This window comes from Drosophila suzukii, chromosome 3 (assembly GCF_043229965.1).
Source record: "Drosophila suzukii chromosome 3, CBGP_Dsuzu_IsoJpt1.0, whole genome shotgun sequence".
NCBI lineage: Eukaryota > Metazoa > Arthropoda > Insecta > Diptera > Drosophilidae > Drosophila > Drosophila suzukii.
In genome coordinates this window covers 7,921,316-7,937,465 of record NC_092082.1, presented here as the reverse complement: position 1 = coordinate 7,937,465, position 16,150 = coordinate 7,921,316, and the positions used below count along the sequence as shown (strand labels likewise).

At 42.4% G+C, this 16,150-nt stretch overlaps 1 protein-coding gene across 7 annotated transcripts in view; it reads left to right on the top strand.

Annotated features, from left to right (window-relative positions):
- Rbp6 (RNA-binding protein 6) overlaps positions 1 to 16,150 on the top strand; it is a 190,112-nt gene that overhangs the window by 101,178 nt on the left and 72,784 nt on the right. Inside the window, exon 1 of one of the 7 annotated variants that reach the window (XM_036814976.3) lies at positions 411 to 1,231. The exons of the other annotated variants lie outside the window; for them this stretch is intronic. The gene's annotated coding sequence lies outside the window, so the exon portion shown is untranslated. Of the gene's footprint in view, positions 1 to 410; positions 1,232 to 16,150 lie in introns of those variants that run through there. 7 annotated transcript variants of the gene reach the window in all.

Sequence of the window (16,150 nt, the reverse complement as noted above, 5' to 3'; positions counted from 1 at the left end):
GATGCCCCCCTTAAACTTGTAAGGATTTCGCTTCTGCTGCGTATTATCCTGGAAAATTTGAGTCGACTCGACAACCCTGGCTGTTATGCGGGCTGGCAGTTAACAGAGCTCCAATCCGAGTGGGGGTGCATCCTGCGCTCTCGCTCTCGCTCGCTCTCTCTCCCCGGCCCGTTGTCCTGCTCGCTCTCTCTGTTAACCACTTCCGCTGTTGTAATGCTTCTGCGCCGGCCGCCCGTCGATGGACGGGAAGAGGGGGTGTGGGGAGGGGAGGGGAGCGGAAAGGAAAGGCGGCAAGGCAACAGCTACAGCAACTACGGCGCCGACTGCGACGCCGGCAGCGACGCTCAGGAGAATCCCGCTGCGCTCGGCTGTTGCTAAAAATCCTACGCAATTCGCGAGAGTCCTTCAGTCGTTATCAGACAAGCGAGTCCAGCAGTCGTTGCGTTCTGTTCCTCAGCAAATTGAAACCGTGCAAGTAGCCTAGTGTGAAACCAAGAAATCCACAGCCGACAGCCAATCGAGTCATCGAGCCAAGTAATTAATCCACAAAAAGTCGAACCGCCTTTGAAAAAATTGAATTGAAAAGTAAAGAAACTCTCTAGCAATCGCGTCCTGAGATTTTTGTCACCGTGTGCTTTTGGCAACCAACGCGTTCAAGTGCAATCAACAACAATCCACAAAAAAAACATAAATCCAAAACAGGAGCAGGACATTTGTCGCGCTGTCTAACGTTGAGCTTTAGTAGTGTTAAAAAAACAAAGATTAAATACACAAAAAATAAACAACAAAATATTAAGCAAATACTGACAAAACATAAAACCGAAACTAGAGCTTCTCAAAAAGTTGTGAACGAACCTACGAAAACAGGGAAAATCCGCTACAGCAGACAGCCACAGAGATACAGCAGCCAGCCAGCCAAAAGATATTGCCAAGATCAGCCAGCCAGCCGATCTTAGCCATTCGAGCCGACGCAGCTAAGTCGGCCCACACAACCACATTTCCTGTCGAAGGTGTTGCTATAAAACCCATCAAGATTTCACACTTTGGAGTAAATCTGTTCTACGTGAAGCAGCCAGCGGAGTTATTTCAGCAGCCGCCGCTTCCGCAGGCGACAATTAAAGCGATTAGTCCGCCCGCCGTCGCAGCGCCGCCGCCGCCGCCGCAGTCGACGTTTGCGCCGCTGTCGACGACAGCAGCCGCCGCCGCCACAATTCCAACAAAGAAGCTAGTTGTAAGTCCCTTAGATATCTAAATCTATCACAAAATAGTCTTGGCTAAATTAAAAAAATATTTAAAAGCTGTGAAAGGCGCCACAAAAATCATTGGGGTCTTAAAACCTCTTATAAGGGCCCCCAAAACTATGCAACACTTTTTCAATCAATTCGCAAAGTGACGTTAATTTTTCACTGCATACTTTTAGACACCTTTATAAGTAATTTTAAAACCCTTGGGATTTTTGTGACACCCACCACAGTTACATTTTTTTAGAATTAATAAAAAGTAAAAATCTTGAAGAACATCGAAGTAACATCCTCTACAATGCTTCAAAACCTTTACCCCCTTTAGTTAAAATTCCGTAACCCTAAAGAATAATACAAATTACTTTCTCTCTCATTAACATTACTCATTGTAATGACTTTATTAAATGTTTTGGTTATATAATATTTAACGCCAGCGAGCCAATAAAGCAGCCCATTGTAAGACCTCTAAATATCTAAATACCCTCTAAATGCCACCCTCATCTCTTAATTATTAATGCTATTTAATGAAAGTTTTGGGTCCCGTCCCAACGAAAAAGTATGCAATGAATTATTTTTATGCTGGCAGCTCAAACAATTCAACGAATCGCGCCGTTTGTTTTTGTTTTCCTTCCTTCTTCAGCACTTTTTTTTTGTTCTTAGCGTTTTCCCATTTTTTCCGTTCAGTACTTGTTTTTTTTTTCTGTTTTCTTGGCCAGGCGCGCACGCAATAAATTAATTTATGTCCAACGTCAGGCACGTTTCGCACCCTCCGCAGGACTTCTGGTCCTCGGGCACGTTTCTCACCTTGCCTGCCATCCATTACCAAGATTTGCAAGTAAATCGCTTTAAGTGGCATTGCCCGAGTGAAAAGCACAACACAGAAATTAAAATTCCAACGACCATCATCAGTGAGCGGGGGGAATCCGGAATCCGGAATCCTCCAAGTCCAAGTCCTCCGGCAGGACTCTAAAATTTAGTTTGTGTCCTTGCTGCCTGATAATATCGCTTCGTTTCGTTTCGTTTCATTTTCGTTGCTTCGTTATAATTTGCTTTTAATTTGTTTGGCAAACGCCAACACTTCAACACGGTCGGTGGACAAAAGGACCTCGGTCATATGGCCCATAGCCGCGGCTATCTAGACCCCACACCTCTGCCACTCAAAAAGGCAGGGAAAAATGTCATAAAAATAATTACGCACCAGGAAAATAAACGCGGCATCGGAATTCGCGTGTCTCTCTGCCCTGATCCTCGACCTCTGACCAGCGGACCCATAAATTTTATAACCCGGCTGTAAACGCGAATAAACCCTCATCGAAAAGTGGTCATAAATAAGTTGAAATATATTTATAGTGCGGTTTCAACTTGGTTAGAACTTCTGATGAGCGGTCCGTGCCTCCATCAACTTTTTGTTGATGAATGTTTCAATAGGCCAATGACTTTATTTCAACGGATAAAAGGGGATGGGTTGAGTAACATGAAATGTTTTTATATGTAGTACTTTCTGATCAAGTTGTATGCTTTATATAGAAAGTCGTTAAACCATATTTCTTAACTTTTTTCTGTTATACAACTAATAATATCTTCAAACATAATATCATATTGTTCTATAACCTACTTCTTTTTCATATTTCCCTAAGAAAACTATTAATTTTCTACGTATAGTCTTAAATAAACCTTCTTCCTGGGTCTTAAAAAGCATATCTCTTGATAACTACCCATCTACTCAAGCCCAGCTTAAACCATGAGCGCCTTTCATCAGTTTGGCAATAAATTCGCCATCAAACGGCCAAATTGCACTGCTAGAAGCACTTAGTCCCGAGATCGAGGACCTCGCAGGACTGCTCACCTAGGAGCTCCTAGCCGAACCCATCTTCGTAACCACATTAGCCGTTGTCCCACATCGCTCGAGTTGTCTAACTGCCATTTTAGATTTGTGTCTAGTGACTTCGGCTTGTGGTAAACACTTGAGTTTAATGGTTTGTTGACTGCCTCGGCAACTCAGCTCTCAGAGAGCCCAAAAGACGTTTTCTATAATAAAATTTTCGTCTATTGCCGTTGGCCATAAAAGCGGCAAGCGGCTGCCTAAGCGGGCATTAAAAGTCCCTATTCCACTCGAAAATCCTCGAAAGCCCAAATCCAGTGCTCGACTGTTTTATTATTTACTAACTATTTTATTTGATTTCATTCCGGGCAACGCGCTTAGTTCCTTTTCAGCCAGCCTTTCTCTGAATTGTCCGATGCCGCAAAGCCAATTCCGGAGACAGCTACATGGATTACAAATGTCTGGCTTTTGCCTGACATGGAAGCCAGCCAGGCAGTTGGTTTTTCAAAAGGGCTTAAAGTTCCAGCCTGTTGTAGTTTTGCAAAATGGCAAAATCGCAACAAACAAAAAAAAAAGAGGGAGTAACCTCCGACCCCTCAGCAATTAGCTGTCATTCATGCGGGAAAACCGAAAAAAGCAATTGTCAACCAAATTGGCATTGGCATTGACTGGGCTGGGATTTGATTTATCAACATGTTTCACGTGGAGGCAAAAGAAATCATTGCTGTCAGCCAGCTGGGACTGGGTTTTGGGACCCCCGAGTTGGAGTGTGTGTGCTCGAGGATATATATGGCAATTCCAGCATTATGGCGTTTTCGTTCTTCGTCTCGTCGCCGCATGAAAATGTGCGTTGTGCCAAACCAATTGGGAACTCAACTGTGGGCCCAAATGTGAGTTTGGTGGGGAAATGCGAAAGCGCCCAACTGACGCGTTTCCGTCAAGTGCAACAAGCTGGGAAAAGCGCGGAAAACGGCGGGGCGCAACCGAATGGTGATGGAGCCAAAGCAAAAGAAAAGCAACTGAAAAAGCAAAGGCGGCAGCTCAAAACGGAGGACCAGCTGAAGAAGAAGATTCCCCCAGTCAACGTGCAGGGGTTTATTAAAATTTTAATATCAACGCGAATGTCGACAGTCAGCCAAGTAAAAAATGTGTAGCGCAAACTTTTCCGCTGGAAAACGGAGCGGGAGCCCAAACAGGACGAATGTCAATGCATACACAATGAGAAAAAATATGTGCTTGGCAACTAGATTGAAATTGCATTTTTAAAATGGGTATTAACATTCGAAGTGATGAAATTTTCTGAATATCAACCATTTAAAAAATATTATTTTAAGACTTAAAGTATTTAGAAACTTGGTATAACATCATAAGAACTATTGCAAAAATATACCAGGGAAGTTATGGATCATATAATTTACAATACATAGTATATAGGAAAACCAAAAAAAAGTTTTCTTTTAAGGTGACCATAAAAATGGCACAGACTACAACTGTATATTTTTATTCGATTTAATATAATCTTGATATTATATTAAATAATATATTGATGGTTTATTTTATACTTATACAGTCACAGGAATTTATAAAATGGGTAAGGGGTGCTAGTGAACCAGAAGAAAAATTTTATTTATTGTATTCTTTTTTTCTTTTATGTAAGAGATGTTTACAAAACTTAAGCTTACTGGCTTAAAAAGGCAGATATTATGGAGAAATAAAAATTCCATATTAATTTTGAAATAATTTTTATAAAGATAATATGTTTTCTGTGTATAGTAAAGAGAGAGAGGGACAAAATACGAGGGAAAGAATGAGCGGGAGAGCAATCAACCCCGGCGCAGGATGCCAGGATGCCAGGATACTTGGATGCCTGGATGGCAGGATGGCAAGCTGCTGCTTGAGGACTTGTTCAGTGTGTGCGTAAGCAAAATAAGTCATTTTCCCTTATGGGCCATGCGGCGAAGAAGCTGCAGAAATTCATCGATTGAATACAATACAAATATGTCAACGAGTCGCTTGAGATGTCGCTGCTGCTTCTGCTGCTGCTTTTCCTTCAGCTGTAGTGCTGCTGAAATCTCAGACACGGGAAAGTCGTCGAGAAATGGGTGGGAAAAATCAGGGAAATCGAGGAAAACGAGGATAACTTGAGCGGCAGCCTTTGGTTTAACTCATTTCAATGCGCCCTGGGGGAGTTTGCTTTGGAGGCAAAAGCAATCAGTCAGTGGAGTGGCATATTCATCTCCATCCGTGGGGTGTTGAATTACGGGTATTTTGTGTGAATTGAATTTGGCATGCCCCAGGAGCGGGAGCCTGACTTTCCATCGTATTGGGGTCCTGCCTTGGTTGGTATGGGATTGGTGGAAGGGGACTGGGGCTTCGCATGCCGGCCCCACACCTTGCCAGCTATTTACGAACGCATTCCAATCCCCCCACTGATCCTGCGGAAAAGCCAGGAAAAGCGACAACCGCCGGCGGCAATCAGGGCGCCAATAACAAGGATGAAAGATGCCAAGGCGCTGGCGAATTGTTATTTTATGAAATTGCAAACACAATCAAGCTGAATTCCTTCACCCCGCCTTCACTTTTGTCTTTGGCAATGTCACACAGGCTTTCTTTTCGTTACGCCCTGGAAATTGTTGTTTTCCCTTTTGCCAGACAAATAAATTGAACTAATAGAGCTGTTAACATTGGCAGGCTGCAAACTTATAACTTCGCATCGGGAAATTCCTCAAGTAAAATATTCCAATTGCCAGAGAACAATGCGGAAAGTGTGGAGTGTGGAAAAGAAACCGCCGAAGCACTCGAGCAACTTGCAAAACAAAATCCGCTTTTCAACAAGCTTTTCCCTTACCCCAACCCCAAAAGAAAACAGAATAGAGGGCATTGTTTTTGCTTCCTGTTTGTATGTGTGTGTGTGGGCCAAGTTATTAGATTCATTTCAAGTTGGCCTGGTAAAGTGCACTCCAAACATTGAGACTGCGTGGCGAGAGTCAGTCAAAGTAAAATAAGCCAAAGAGATGCGAATGCGAAAAAAGTTCAAAAAAGACAAGTAAAGGAAAATGGGAAATGGGATGAGGGTTCCCCCCAAAAATGGGGGAAAAACAAGGGAAACTTGGGGCTGCGGCTGGCGTTGACAACCAGCTGAGGAAAAGGGAAAAGCTTCGACCACAACACTATAAATGTGGGTAGTTTCCAAAGGCGGCACAAAAGAAACCGCAACATCAGCAACAAGATAGGTCTGCTGGAAAGTGGAAAAGAAAAAGCAGGCGATGGAAAAGCGGTGGGTGGGCCAACACTTATTTCAAACAATTAACTTGATATTGTAACGGGGCTCGGGATGCTGCTGCTACTTCGGCTGCTTCTGTTCTGTTTTCCAACCTGCTCAACCTCTCGAAAGGTCGTCGGGGCCAAGTCAAATATAGCCAAAGAAAACTCTTGGCAGCATGTGGCCAAGGGAAAAGCAACGGTGGGCGGTGGTCGGTGGGCGGGGTCAGCGGGTCGGAAAATGGGGGCCAGTGCGGTCCCAAAGAAAAACATAATAAAATCAAACCAAAGTGAAGATGCCGACGCCGCCACGGCACACGAAAGTAAAATAAACTAAAAGAAAAACAAAAACTCACGAAAAGCAAAGAGCTGCTCAGGAGTTTCCTCGGCGCCCGTTGTTGTCTCTTGGAATTGCTATCAGTGTTACAGCTGGCGGCGGCATTTCCCCCGCTTTTCCTCTATCCAGCCACCCATTTTCCACCACCACCATCCAGATGCGAGGCCATCAACAGCAGCCGTCGCAGTTTTTGGCTGCGAGGCGTCAACTCTTGTGCTACAACTTGAACACGAAGTTCATCAACTAACTTGAGGGGGCGTTGGGCTAGTGGGTGGAGATGGGCGGCGGAGTGCCACAAATGGCAGCGTCCGAGGCGTTAGTCAGCTTGTTGTTGTTGTCCACTGCAGTGAGGGAAAATCCAAGGATTTCCGTGGAAAAACCAGGCATTTGGTACATTACAGTCCCTTAAGATTGAAATTCTTAAAGTTAAATATAAAGAAGTTCTATCCGGGAAGGGTTAGCTTGACAAAACCTTTGTCAAGTACCTCTGGAACTCATTTTATGTCTGATATCAAGTGCTTATACTCCATCTGACGAGCTATACAGGAGTTTCTTTAACTCTTAATTTCCTAAGTTAATCTTAACTATTCAAATTTTAAATATTAAAAAAATAGAAATCTATTAAACATAATAGGGATGGGATTTGAGATCACTTTTCAACGTAAGTTTAGATATCTAAAAGCATGCAGTGAATAAAGGTTGGTTGTGTTTCTGAATGAATCCATATTACTTCTGAGCCTACAACTTTGTTGCATACTTTTAGACACCAAAAATTATATTTAAAAGTGATTTTAAAGCCCAAATAATCTGATAAGCACTTTCTGTACTCTTTTTCTTTAAATATATTTTGTACAGAGGGTCTCTACATTTAAAGGAGTAGCAGCTGCAGCTCCTGTACATACTTTGTCATTAGAGAATTACACTTTTTTCTCCCTGTGTGCTGCTGCTGTTGTGGCCATTGTTGCTGCTGCGTGTTTGTTTGCCACCGGAATGAATATTGCCCCGGACCAGAGGCAGAGGCTCCTCTGCTATTCATTTTTCTCTGTCTTTCTCTGGTGCCCGGAGCTATTTGGCTTGACTTGGCTTCGGCGCTTGGGAGCTGCCCCTGATGAGCGACACAGGCCAGACTTTCCTCGAGGACCTGTACACCTGTCCACCTGTTCACCTCCGCCTCCACCACCATCCATTGGCCCACTCCCAATCTCCCAATCTCCACCTGCTGCTGCTGGTGGCATCGTCAACAGCAGGTCTCTGTTTTTCTTTCCCCCCCCCTGTTTGTTTGTCTTACAAATTTACTTACGCTTATTTGAGCTGGAAATGAGCTGAGGGCCTGACTCAAGCTCGGGATAAACCTCAGCGAACCCCGGGAGGAAAATATGCTTAAAACTTTTCCAGCTGACGTTTTTATTTTGCGTTGACAAACACACGCGGCGTATGCGCAATAATTTACAAAATTATTGTGACCAAGCTGCTTGGTCAACTTGGTCGGGGGCGAAATGCTTTCTGTATGATTAGTTGACAGAGCAGAACGACTGCAATTTTTCGACGAGTGATGAAAAACGCCAAAAGGTAGCAAAGGCAAGGTAAATATTTACCTCAAAAACATCAGGCAGTGGGAAATTGAAATGGAAATGGTTTCGCTGTGGATAGAGATGATAAAATGACAGTGAGAGATTTAAAAAAGCAGGTGGAAAAAACAATTACCTATTTAATCCCCGATGATCGCTATAATTGCATAATTCACCATGATTTACTCCCGGTCAAACACTCACCGTGCATTTCAATGGCCAATCAATCGATGGCCCCGGCATCATCATACCAAACTCGGGCACAGCGCACAATAAACTATTTAGCCAATTGTTACAACCGCCCAGAAAAGACCTCGTGAACCGAACAGGACCGGAAATGTTAAATGATAATGCGCGGCACGCATAAAATGCAGTCACTCCCCCGTGCAACGCACACGCACACATCGGTGGCGTATACGTAATTTTTATTGCGTATACGTAATGCATTTTGATGGCAGACAACGCTCGGCCGGCCACAGCGTAACAATTTAAATCGTCGGCGGTCATTTACGTGCACACCATGCAAAATGCATTTATTGCATGTCGTGCGCGGAAAGTGTGGGTGAAAGGGCAGGAGAAAGCGGAGAAATGTGTGCAGAATGTGTTGTCTACTTTACGGCGCGTGGCTGTTATTTCCGCTTTCCGCTTTTCCTTTCCACTAATAAAAATCGTTTAAAAAACCGCATGACAGCAACAGCAGCGGCCACAGTCGCTACAATAACAGCATTAAATAATAACAATCATGTGTAAATTTGCCCTCTGTGCGCTGCCATAGATTTATGTGTCCCGACTTCAACTTCAAACTGCAACGTGGCGCAATAAATCTGGCAAAATCTTGGTAGTGCTTTCCCCCATCGCGATGCAGCATTGCTGGCTAAGCTTATTTGTCTCTCCGCAACTTAGTCTGCCATTGTCTTCCATTACTAAAATTAAAATCCATGCAAAACGCGCTGCGATTCTATTACCAAAGTGACTCATACCACGCGAGTAGCAAAAACTCGCGACTGTTTCTTCCTCTATACCATTTTTTTTTTCTACTCTCTCTTCTTGACGGCTTTTACACTTTTAAACGGCGCTGCGGAGCGTGTTATTTCCGCTGCTTTTAGCCTGTCTGGCAGCAGGACTTCCACTCCGGCTTCTGTTCCGTTCCTGCCGCTGATTGTGACTCTCAGGATCCCTGAATCCGAATCTGCCTCACAGTTATGCTTTCCAATTTCTCCCCATTCCAACGTCCTGCCATCTGTTGTTTTTGTCGCTCCTCGCTGGGTGTGTTTGTGTGTGTGTGTGTGATTCGCGTCTTGTCTTTTGGCAACGAAAAATACGTTAAATTAAATTATGATTTCAGCTTTCTGGCTCCACCTCCCTGAAGCTCCCCCCGCCCCACTTGTCTCGCCGCGCGTCTGCTTTCATATTCGTTAAATTCATTTTTGTGGGAATTTTTTATTTATTTTTTCACGTTCGTCCTTGCAAAATATTTGACTGCCTGTGCACGTTCATCAGACGAGGCTCAAAAAACACTTGGAAAAATATTTTGGTCAGGCCTGAGTTCCTTGATTGAATTGAGGTTGGAAGCAAGCTATATTTTAGAGCAAAAAATAGTATGTTTTAATATTTATACTTGTATACCTATAATATATGAAAAGATGTATATATTTTTCAGCACTAAATATAAGATTGTATTGTGAAAAAAAGGTTCTTTAGATATTTATCCAGTTATTTCAGTAGTTATTTAGAAAATTAAGAACAATTTAAGATTTTATGAATTCAACATAAAGATATTCTAGTAAAGGAAACAATTTATAAAAGTATTTTTAAGATAAATAAACTTCAGAAATTAGGAAAATAGATATAATATCATATTTTCCACATAGAGAGGTTTTAATAAAAGAATCGATTTGAATCCATTAATTACGGGGTTTATCGATTCCGAATCACCTTTTATCAAGTTTTATAGAACTCTCTTCATCTTATTTTTTTAGAACGAAAAAAATTCGTGAGACCTTACGGGGTGCTTTAAATAAGAAATCAAGTTTCGTATTATTTCACAATTTATTCCTGTATATCTAAAATTTTTGTGTAATATTTTTGAAGTGCAGGACAGACAGCTGAGCGAGTCAGTCAGTCACTTAGCCAGTCAGTTAGTCAACAACAGCAGCGGCAGAAGCGCCCGTGTAGCGGGAAACCAGCGAGGCGTGCGTGCCGCAATCCCAGAACCCCCCTTTCCACTTTCCCCTCACCATCCTGCCACCCTCCACCTTTACCGCTCCCATTTCCCATTTTCCATTTTCATTCCGGTTCTCATTCGCCCTCGCCTGCCATCCCGTTTAGTTGTGCGGGCTGCAAATCTTCAACAATTGCCCTGATTTATAATTTCTGCTTAGCAATGCAAAATACTTGAGCCGCGTTGGGCTGACTCTCTGAAAAGGGGGGCGGCTGGGAAGCGGGGGGCGTGGCATTGTAGGGCTTCGCCGCTCGCATGTGTTTGGCTTAGCATACAAATATTTTGCTGTTTGTTTGCCTTGGTGCGCATAAACGGCAAAATGGGTGGCTTGGTTGGCGGTGGTAAGGGGGCATTTCGTTTCGTTTCGTTTGGTTGGGAAGAAATGTGATGAGCACGTTGACAAGTGAGTTGCCAGCCCCCAAGTCCCCGCACCTTTCCATCCATCCGTCCGTCCATCCCTCCAGCTCTCTTACCACCAAACCACTCATACATAATCCAGGCAGCTGCGTTCTGCATCAGACGTCCGCCTGCCTCGTCATAATGTGGCTCGTAGTGCGCTTATGCATAATTTACCCACTCAGCAGTTGGCAGAAAAGCCAGAAAAGGGGCGTACACGGATAAAAAAAACATAGAAAAACAGGATCCAGTTGTTTTTAATATATTTAGCTAGATAATGTAAATGCGTGCTAGATTATATTCAGCTTATACTGATTAACATTTTATGGCGATAATAAATTGTATCTAAAATTTGTTTGGGTCTTCAAACGCTTTTCCTTTTTGTGATATCCTAAATATTTTAAGAATTTTTTGTAGAGTCTCATATATAGAGTCTTAGGATATATTAAAAGCTAATATTTCTTAGAGAGTTCTTCCTGAAAGAATTCTTTTAAAAATGATTCCAAAAACATTGGCCTGTAAACACTTGGCACAAGAAAAAGAGTGTTATATAAAATCTCCTTAAAATTGACTATCTTATCTATTTAAATATGCTTAAAATATATTAAAGAGAGATTTTTCTTCTGTCATACATTAAGAATTCTTTAATAAATTACTACACAAATTTGTTCTGTAATTTTCAAAAACTCACCCTATTACTTTAAGATTCCACAAACTGATTGTATATATATTTTTTGATTTTCCCCATTTTTCTCAGTGCATGAGGGCGCTGAAGCGGTTGCAACTGGCTGCAGCGCAGGGAAGCCCAGTGACTGGCGATATCGCTTTGACTTTGTAAAACGCCAGAGCCGACCAAAAATAAAAAAAAATCCTGTTAGGCCGCCAGAGCCCTCCAATTATCTTCTGATTTATGATTTCTCATTAATTTCCCAGCCAAATCTCAGCCACGTACACTGATAACCGGCTGGTTCATATATGAGGCGGGTCTGCACTTATAAATTTGATAGAAGAAAACCCGGAATACTCGTCTCGAGATGCCTTTGAAATGGTGTATTTCTTTGCGGGCCAAAAAAAGAGGACTTATTAGAGAGAGTATCCTTTGAAAGAGTGACTGAAGGCAGGGCTCAAAGCCATGTTGTTTGCTGACTGATTGCTTTGGTCTCCGACCTCGTCGTTTCCCCCTTTCTAACCCCACCCATGAACAGTAGCGGAAATGAACGGAAAAGGGGCTGAGCTAAACGCAGAAATGCGTGCGCCATAAATTAAAGTAGTTTTAAGTATTTGTGTGCTGGCCATTGTTGGGCTCCCGTTTTTCTCCATTTCTGTATCTTTCGGTTTCGGTTAGAGTTTCGGGTTTTTCGGGGCTTGGGTTCCCGGGGTCTCGGGGTTTTTGTGGCATTCGCGGACCGCCCGCTAGCTCTGAAGTTTGAGGTTGAGCTTGTTTCGCCCCAAAAATAGATATACAAATGTGTTTTAATGGTCGCATTTTTTCCGTTTCTCGTCCTTTGTTGTATTACGTTGGCTCATCCTGTGGCTCCGTTTTCCATTCCCTTGTCTGAATCTGTGCGCTTTGTTATGCCGCTTGTCGTTTTTCTATGCGACCGAATTTATTTGCTACTCTCCTCCTTTTAGCCAGTTCTTGGCCCTGTGCGTGTTTGGCCGCCATTCGCCAAAAGTTTCCTCTTTCAGTTTTTTTTTCTTGTTTTGTTCGCCGGCCGCTTTTCCTCTTTGTCTGGCCTGGTTTTTCCTTTTGGCTAGGCCTAAGCCCGGGGTGGCAAATGGTTTTGATTTGATTAATGAATGTTCTAATTAAGCAAAACCGTCACCTAGCCCGCCCCGAGTGGCCCGCGCTTTTGACCTTGGCCAAAAACAATCTATGCCAGCGACGAAGGAGGGAAAGTTTCTGGCCCTCTACGCTTCCGATGGCCATTAAACGGAAATAGAAAGACAAATTATTTGGCTCAAGCTGAGTTTCGAGTTGGCTGTGTGTGACTGCAAGTGATTAGCGTTAAATGGTAGCCAGTATACGAATCGGAATCGAGGGAAAACTTTATCGAAATTGACTCCGAATGGACACCACACACAAATACATACACACAATTTCAATTACCTGCAAGTTGTGATTGCGATAATTATGTAATGACCGAGCGCCTAATGATGATTGGTCCTGGAGTTTATGAGCCCGGCAATTACGTAAGAGAGCCAGGACTCGAATGTCCTGGGCTGACCCTCCTTGACTCGATGCTCTGAGCCTCGTGCTCCTTTGCTACTTTGCTCCCTTTGCTGTGTTATGCAAATTTAAAACTTTAAGCACAAGTTGCGGCCGTCCAGGATGTCCCATCCATGTCCTCGGAGAATGTGTGTGTGTGTGTGCTCGCTTGTCTACCATATAAATTTAAACAATGTTGAAAACATGCTGCGTTGGCACTTTTTAACCACGCTCCGCACACTCACACACACACACACAGGCGCACAAGGACCTTACTCACACATCTGCTTAAGCAGAGGCAAGCATTTATGCTCTGCTCGCCAAGCCAAAAGTGTTGCATACATCGGGGGGCCAGCCGCACAATTTACATGTGTGTGTGTGTGTGTGCATACATACATGCACACACAGAAGCAGCCTTAGCTGCGTGTGTGTATTTAATGTCGAAATTATGGACGACAATTTTAATGACAATTCAACTTAACATTAGAACGACAGGGGCAGCAACATGCGACCAGCATCAGGAACGACTTTGTTGGTCGTTAGTCGCTGCAGCAGCGGCAATAAAGGGTTAGGAGGAGACAAACTCGACTGGGATATACCCTTGGAAAATATAATATAAATAATAACATTAGTTTTTAACATAATATAGAATAAGCCCCTAGATATTATAGGAAATAGGTATCTCAAAAATAAAACAATGATTGCATATAATTTATACAAAAACTAAACAAAATATATTACATTTTAGTCAAGTACAAAACTTTTTAATCGGTATTTTGATATTTTAAAACTTTGTTTAAACAAATTATTATATTTAGAAAATATACCAAAATTAGATGACCCTTTTCATTAAATTAATAAGTAAAAATCAAATCACATTTTTAAAACTGCTTAAAAAATAAAAAACTTCTAAATCATAATGATATTTTGGTATAAATATAAAATAAGTTGGGCAAAAGGAATAAAATAATACAAAATATTTTCAAAATACACCAAAGATTAGAATTAAACTATTTCTGTAGACCTAGCTGTTCTGCCTGTTTTATCAAGACTTTAAAATAGTGCACTCGAAAGGATATAAAAAAAGGGGTAAACTACAGCGCCAACTCGAATATGTTTAAATCCAATCAACCCATAAATAGCACCAATTAATGGGTAAGCCTGGCATCGGCAACAACAATGGCCGGGGCTTCTCTATGGCATCGGCATCAACGGCAGCAAAACAGTTTCCGTATCCGCCAGCCGCCATTGTGCCAGGATGCCAATGCCAAACACACACAGGCACACACAGACACACGAATGCAAGGAGTGAAGGGGTGACAGGGACACACACATGTGTCCTGGTCCTGCCATTGCCTTTGCCTTTCCTTTTGCTCCTGCTGTCGACGACAATGCGTGTGAGTTAAATGTATGCGCATAAATTAATAATTAATTACACAGAATTACATTTCGGGCTTGTTGTATAATATTCATTATTGTTATGCATAAATAAGGTGACTTGCCAGGACTTCTGCCATCCTTTTTGCCACCCACTCGCAACCAATTTGTGAGCGATGCGCCATTTTATTTTAGTTCTGGCCCCACCGTCGCATTATGGAGCTCATTAAAATGCCAACTCAGCTGAGTTCAGATCAGTTGGGGCAGCTCAACTCTTCGACATCAATCTAGGAAAATGTATTTATGTGCCCGGCAATATATTTCATTTGATTTACAAGTTTAAGCTGGACGAAAAAAAAGCACGACTTCAGTCGGAATTTGCATTCCCTTTGAAGGGCGTACACCATGCTCACTCTCAGTCCGTTGGCCCTCGTCCCAGGGGCATATTCAAATGCTGATTTCTCTATGAACCAGGCCCATTATCCCTTGTCAGTGACAGGAGGACAGGAACGTGTTTATTGGCTATGTTCGCTGGGACATTTGCCGCATAAATATCAACGAAATTAAGGAGCGACCGGAGGATGGGACTTCCTTCTGTCAGGACAATAAATCAACAGGGAAGACGGACGAAGGAACGAAGGCTTTTTGTCCAGCCGATTCGACTGGCCAAGCAAATTTCGAAGGAAATTGACCAAAAAGTATTAGTAACGGAAATTGCACAAATTTTGTTTGGGCTCAACGCACTGGGATCAGATCCACATGTGTGTGTGTGTATCTGTGTACGTATTGAGGGTGTGAGTGCGTTATGTCCTGTCTGTGACTGTGTGTGATTATGGTCATTTCAATTAAAAGCCAGACAAAAACAGAAAACCGAGAACGGAAAATGCGGCATTGATGGAGCATATCGAATTATGCATAAGTAAGGATACGAAAACGTGCACTGGGAAAATGTGGGTTTTGGGATGTCGATAAGGAATTGAAGATAGAGGATATAAGTAAAGAAAATCCAAAAAAAATGGATTGGGATTTAAGTTGGTTTTACTTTTCCTTACTTTGCAAGTATTTGCTGAACAATTAAGTTAGTATATCATCATTAAAGTTTATACAGTGCTTTATTTAATTTCAAGAAGTTAAGATTTTATATCAATGCATTTATTACAACATTTTTTAATTCACTTTCCCTGAGAATCCCGACAAAGTAAACCCATTATTAATATATATCTTGGTAGCATTTTATTTCTGAAAGTGTAAAAGGAAATGAACAAAGATAATGCTTGAATAAGCAGCCTCCATACATATATAGCCTCCGTCTCCTTCCTTTTCTCATCCTGAAATGGCATCCTTTGGCATTTGTCAAACTTTCTATTAATGCTCATATTTCAGGCCGGAGCTCTTCGCCAACACTCATAAGTATGCAACACTTTTTCCCACGGCGGCGGGCGTTCTGCTGGCCTCCCCCTTTTATTTTGTATAAAATTTGCATGGATAATTTGTCACTTTGAATGATGTTGGAGCTCTTTTTTCGAGTGGGTTACAACCAATCCCGTTTCTTTTTTCTTCCCACCCCCCACCTTCAAACCCTGCGGCTGAAATTCTTGCGGGAAGTGCGGCAAATGTTACAAATTGTTGTCGTTGAAAATCACCCCTTAACCCGTTTTTGGCCGCCCAGCCTGGAAATTCGGGCAACGCATCAGGAATTTCGGAGCGAACTTTAATAA